Source organism: Melanotaenia boesemani, chromosome 20, assembly GCF_017639745.1.
Source record: "Melanotaenia boesemani isolate fMelBoe1 chromosome 20, fMelBoe1.pri, whole genome shotgun sequence".
Lineage (NCBI taxonomy): Eukaryota > Metazoa > Chordata > Actinopteri > Atheriniformes > Melanotaeniidae > Melanotaenia > Melanotaenia boesemani.
The window spans coordinates 11,673,609-11,680,372 of record NC_055701.1 but is presented as its reverse complement, the minus strand read 5'-3'; positions in this window follow the sequence as shown (position 1 = coordinate 11,680,372).

The window sequence follows — 6,764 nt, the reverse complement described above, 5'->3', positions numbered from 1 at the left end:
GAATGATTTTTTATTATTATTATTAATTTTCTATACTCAGTCAATACAGGGTTATTGGGACTGGAGTCTATCCCAGGGCAGAGACAAACAAACTGCCATGCACACCAAGTCACTTCTATGTTCAATTTAGACTTGCCAATTAACCTAAAATGCTTGTTGACTTTTTTGACAGTGGGAGGAAGCCAGAGTACCCAGAGGGAACCCACAAATGAATGGGGAGAATATGAAAACTCCACACAGAAAGATCACAATATATCCCAGGAAATAACATAGTACAATCAGGTATCCATTCCAACAACTGCTTTTTTCTTCTGAGGATCAGTTTCACACATACTTTAGTAAGTGAGACTGAGATGAATATTCATCACATAATGGTCACGCCTTTGTTTCAATGATAGTATTATTTTCATGCCCCTAATTATGGGAAGAATATTAAAGCGAATTTGAAGCGATGAAGAATCGGACCATATGACATTACCCACTAAAAAAAAAATCACATTACGTAAGAAATAATGTAATTATGAAAATGATTTCTGAAATCTTCTGCATGAGCTGACTGGACTGAAGACAATTCTTGACAACAGGTCTCCTCTATAATTGACATTGCTTTCCCTTGTTAGGCTGAATAATAGATGCCATGTTATGCATTATTCATTGAAATGCAGTTTTTGTGTTTTTCAGGTTTTTTTTTCTGCTTTCAAGACAGAGTTTTCACTGCCACAATCTGTGTTGTTTATTCTTGTCACCGAGAGAGGCTATCTGCAGGATGTAATTAGAACATGACAACCACAACTGGAGTAATCAGAACATGCTGAACCACAGAAGAGATGTCTATTTTTTTTCCTCTTCAATTCAACTCTATTCTGCACATAAAATCATGATACTGACCTGTATCTTTTAATACTTTATAAGGAAAACTAAATGTGACTCTACAGACAGATGACACCAAAGTTTAAGTAAGTTTAACACCAGGGACTGCTGGAAGTATACATATTTTATTGGCATATCCATATTTTATTGAAGTGCTCATTATGCTGAGTGATGGCTCAGTGGAGATTTAATCAGGTTCGCTTTAATCTCTCATTCATTTTATAATGACCTCATTTTCACTTGACATTGAGCCAAAGGTGGACATGCTGTTTTACTGTGGCATTGGAAACTGTCAGTAAACGACCCATTAAACACGCATCCACTTTGCAAGCAAGTAATAAAAAAAGAAAAAAAGGGAGATACTCAGGCTAACTGATGGTTGGCAAACCCAAGGACCTCTAATGCATTTGTAAAACTGCAAATAATCAATGGTCAGATAACAAGATAACAACTTGTTTTTACACTGGATTTGATATGTTATATAAGTGATTGTTGCTAATTAAAAGTGTTGGGTAAGCCACAGCTTCTGTTACCCATTTGATAATATTTTTTTGCATACATCTGACCTAATCGGCCATTAAATCAGGGCCATTGTGAAGCTGAGTAATACAAGTTTGAACTAAAACAGTGAGCAAATGATAACAGAATAACATCTTCTACAGTGGCCCCTGAGGTTTATAACAAAACGAAGACAAAAAAAATCTAAAACACACCCATAAAAACAAAACCGCAACAGGAATGCACAAAACCCGAAAAGCTGCAGAAAAGATATGTTTTGCAACAGAAAACATTTCCAAAGTACACTTTTTAGGAAACGCATAATCAACACAAAACACAGCAAACCAAAAACCCGACCTTTATGAAAACCAAATGAAAACACAAATACATTTTATAGAACACAATAGGAATAATAAAAAAAGAAATTTCTTTTCCCTTTTTCTATGATTAGCTTGTGTAGTTTAGCATCATTATTTTACTTGCTGCACATTGTGTGGCGCTGCTGACCAGATCAGTCTTGCATTTATTTCAGATTCAGTCAAACGTTTGCTGCAGGACATTACTTATGCAAAGATTTAAAAGATGGGAAATATGTGTGATTACAGAGCTTTGCATTCAGTCTCACTGTCTGATATTTGAAATATTCGGATATGAATGACATCTGTCACCAGTGATCAATGACAGGATAGTTTTGGCAGCCATCTTGCAGCTAGATTGTTTTAGTCTCTGACTGAAGGAACTGCTCAGTGTACCCACGGTCTCATGCAGAAGGTGATGGGGGTTGTCCATGATGGACATCAGCTTTACTAACATCCTCCTCTTGCCCAGGCTTCAGAGGACATCCCAGCACAGAGCTTCAATTCAATGTTTGTCAATCCTGTTCTTCTTCCTGTGGGTGCAACTGCTATCCCAGCAGACCACTGCATAGAAGAGGGCAGCTGCTACAACGTAATCATTAAATGTCTTTAATTGAGTACTGCAGACTCAGAAGGACCTCCGTCTCCTCAGCAGATGGAGTTGACTCTGGCCCTTCTTATACAGGACATCTGTGTTTGTGGTCCAGTCCAGTTTACTGTTGAGCTGAACACCCAGGTACTTATAAGAGTCCACTGTCTCAATGTCTTTTCCCTGGATGTTCACTTGCGTGGTAGGGAGTAGCTTCCTCCTGAAGTTTAAGACCATCTCCATTGTCTTTCTGGAGCAGATTTGCTGGCAGAGCATTGACGTCGCACCGGCTGACAAAGTCACTGATCACCCCCCTGTATTCCTGGTCTTTCCCATCTGACACACATCCGATAATCGGCGTATCATTCAAGAACATTTGTAGGTGGCAATGGTCTGAGTTGTGCCTGAAGTGTACAGACTGAACAGAAAGGGTGAGAGAACTGTGCTCTGAGGCGTCCCCATGCTGCAGACTACCACATCAGACACCCAGTCATGGACCCTCACATACTGTGGTCTGTTGGTAAGTTAGTCGATAGTCCATGCAGTCAGCTGTTCGTCCACTCCGGCTCCCACTAGTTTCCCTCTCAGCAGTGCAGGCTAGATGGTGTTAAAAGTACTGGAGAAGTACAAAAAACAAAAAAAACAAAAAAAAAAAAAAACATAAACCTGACAGGATAATTGGTCACTATTAATTCTCCCTAGTGTGTGAGTGTTGGGTCAACTTCAGAGAAGTTCAGCCCAGTAATGGGCCAACTTGCCAGGGTTTACTCTGCATTATGCCTAGTAACTGCTGGGATAAGCTCCAGCTTCCCCATGACCCTGAATTGGCATAAGCAGTATAGAAAATGAATGGATAGGAAATTAATGAATGAATAAAGTATAAACTTGAACCACTATGATGTTGTTGAGGTTTGAGTTTTTAGATTTAATTTACTTTGACCCAGCCCTGACATATCAGAATTTTTGACCACTCTCCACTGCAAGTGAGTCACTGAATACCTGTTTAAAAACAAACAAAAAACCAAACAAAAAACAAAATATTTCTTTAATTTTTTTGTTTTCTTTTTTGTGAAAAGTTGCTGCAGCGTTCTGTTTCTGGCTTTGGTTGAATCATCTTTTTGTTATGCTGTTGGGTCACTATAAAAATAGAGTAAGCAGCACTTAGCAGCTGAAGCTGACTGGAATGTTATCAATTTTGCATGTGTGCGGGTGCACCTCACGCACTAAAGTTATATCAATTCATCTAAGATGAGGAATGATTGTCTGTGCCAAATTTTGTGACTTTCCATTACAAAGAATAGTGATCACTTAAGCTTTTATGCTTCATCCTAATGCTGGATTTCACTGGAATACTTTATCTTGGTGTCGCTTAATGGATCCTCTAACATATCAACATCCAGTCTTTGGGCACCATAAAGATGCTAAAGAAGATCAGTCTGGCTTGAACTATTAGTGTGGGCCAGACTGGCCATAAAAAAAACTGAATTGTGGGTGAAAATAGAAACTAAGCAAACCTTTTCTTCACCACATGTGCAAAAAGGTAATCTTCCTCGTTGACATATATATAGCCTGATGCTGTGTTTACGCTGCATGTGCCATAAAGAAATTATAAGTTAGATCATTAAGAGTTATATATTGCATAAGTGAAAGCATCAGCTTTTTCTAATGTATGTGTGAAAAGTGAAATCTAAGGTAGCCATGGTTACGGAGAGGAATGGGAAAAACGAGAAAGGTGAATCTGAGTGTGAATCTATTTCACAAGAAATGTTTTTCCTGTTTTGCTGATTGTTACAGCAGAAAGTGCTAACATTAACATAAAACACTTAATGGCAGAGTTCCATGTGAAGGTTTCTGTTACTGCAGGCTTGTTTGCTAGGGTGTGCTGGCAAGCAAATGTGTGACAAAATGACAATCACAGGCATTAAAGTAATACAATGAAATGAAAAATACAGTATAATTCCTTGAAGAGACATCACAAAGTGAGAGATGGACAGAAACTGTGGATGTTTTTGTTTAACTTAATTATTTGAAACACACAGAACAGAATTTATAAACATGATGCACCATCCACAAATTTTCCATTCTCTGCAAACATGTATCATTGCATGCAAATTTGGGCATTTGCTTTTATTAGTTTGATTTAAAAGATTTTTACATTTTTTTTTTCTGTGAAGCAACAGCACCTCAAAAGAAACAGGTTGCTTGCATGGGAAAGCTACTGAGCGAGGGCACTGAGCAAGGATGTATGGGTGGGAGAGAAGTAAGTCACAAACCAAACATAATCCACAAATTGAAAGGAAAAGGCATCTCTTCCTTACAAATGTGTAACACCTGACTGTCACAAGGAGATGCACATTTGCAAAACAATGTTTACAGAGAATGCTGTACATATTTGCAAATCCTATGATGTCATGCATTCAGGACTACTTATTTGTGGATTGAGAGACTTTTCTGAATCATGGATCAAATTTCGAGACCTCGTCTTCCGTGCTTACCAACGATGAGGTCCAAACAAAAACTCCCATGAAAAGACTAATTCTTATACATTCCATTTTCTTTAGATGAACATGAAACAGCTCTTTATGGAATAATATTAAGGGAAGGAAGAATTTGTGTTCTCAAAAAAGCAGATTGGAATCATATGATATTTAGCAAAAATAGGAAGTTTAAGTGTTAAAAAAAATCTGTTTTCAAGAGATTGTGACATGCTTTCACAGTTTTGCAGAGATCTCAGTAAGCAATATTTTACAAAGCTGATTTAATATTAATCTGGATTTTGAGGGTAGTAGGGAAATAGATGCCTTAGTTTTATACTTTGTATCAGAGATACTGTAGGTGAACTTATTTAATTTCCCTTGAGATATTAATTTTAATTTAATTTCAAGGAATACATTTAAATAATGTGCTGTTTGAAAAAAAACAAGCCAGTATTGGCCAAAAAATTCTTTTAATGATACTCTGAAACATGTTGGCTGCATTTTGACCTTATATTTGCTCATTATTTCTGTTGTCCCTTCTCGTCCCATTTCAGTTTCTTATGACGTGTGGTAAAACTCCAGCAAGTAATTCCAACACTCTCAAGTCAAGTTAAACATATTAAGAACAATTTGTTATAGCATGCTTATGAAATTACACCAGGCAACAATTAAAATCACTGCAACGGGGAAGTAGAGATGTACTCCTCGCCACATGAAGCTAAACATCTGGGTCCATCTGCGCAGAAAAAATTTTGGAGTCGTCATGGTGTATCACTGAGTAAGTTTGTGCAACCACTCCCTGATTCCTCAGGGGCTTGAGTGTTTGAGGCTTTCTGACATGCCAAGAGAGAGGTTCCAGGGCAATGTGATGTATAAATGAAAAGCTGTGGCAACATGGGCCTGAGCTGTCTGGTCACATTTTCTGTGCACTTTCTCTTCTCATGCAGTTGATGAAGCAGAGGGAAGGTCATGAGTCAGTCAAATTTCCAAACCCTGTGGGTCATATGAAAGAGTAACCCATTAAAGCAGCGCAGGGCTTATTTTCAGATGGAAAGTTAATAAACAATATAGCTCAACGTCTGTTTTGGTGTGTTTGAGTAAAACCTGTTCCAGTCTTAAAAATCAAGAAACAAAAGATGACAGCCGTTCACTTATCATCACCCTGCTCTGAAGTAAATGCCTGCAGTACTAATGGTCACTCTCCTGGGGCACCTAAAGAGAGGAAGGCATCAAATCACATTTATGTGAACAGTTGGTCACTCCCTATGGGCTGGCTGCTCACAGATGGTGGATAGTTGTGTGTGATGTGCTGAACTTCTCTCAAGTTGACCCAAATTAACTTTCGCTCTTCGCACTGCTGACTACAGGGATCAGCAAAGCTATCCTTAATGATTACAGTGAAGTATGGTGATTGGGAGAGGGTGCACAAATAAAACAAGCTTCATTGGTATTAACATTAAACAGGAGTTTCCTCATTAAACCTGTTAAATACAAAAATGTATTTAGTTTTAGGAAAGGCTGACCAGTAAGCATGCTAAAACTTCTTTGTCTGTACAAGTCAGCACTTTTTTGCTCTTGGAAATCTTTGCTGAAATGTGTCTCTGTTCATCTTTCTTGTTGCTCCAAAAGAAAATAATGAAGGAAAAGCAGCAGGTGTTTTTACCAAAAATCCTAAATTATAATTAGTTTCTCTTATTCTGACATGGCAATGCAGCCTCCCATTTACACTTTTTCTACTAACAGCTAACCTTTAAGGAGAGTAGATGCAGAGAAGGAAAGATAGAATCATTTTTACTTCTGACCTTTAAGTGATATATCACCTCTGAGCAGTAAGTGATATCAATGGTTTTGTGCTGTTATGATGTGCCAAGATCATATGTCGCCTTATCCTCCAGGCATTGAAGGTGGAATGTGCTGCACATCCGAACACATCCTTATATCTTGGATCATTTGAGAAAGCAGCAGAGGATAGTC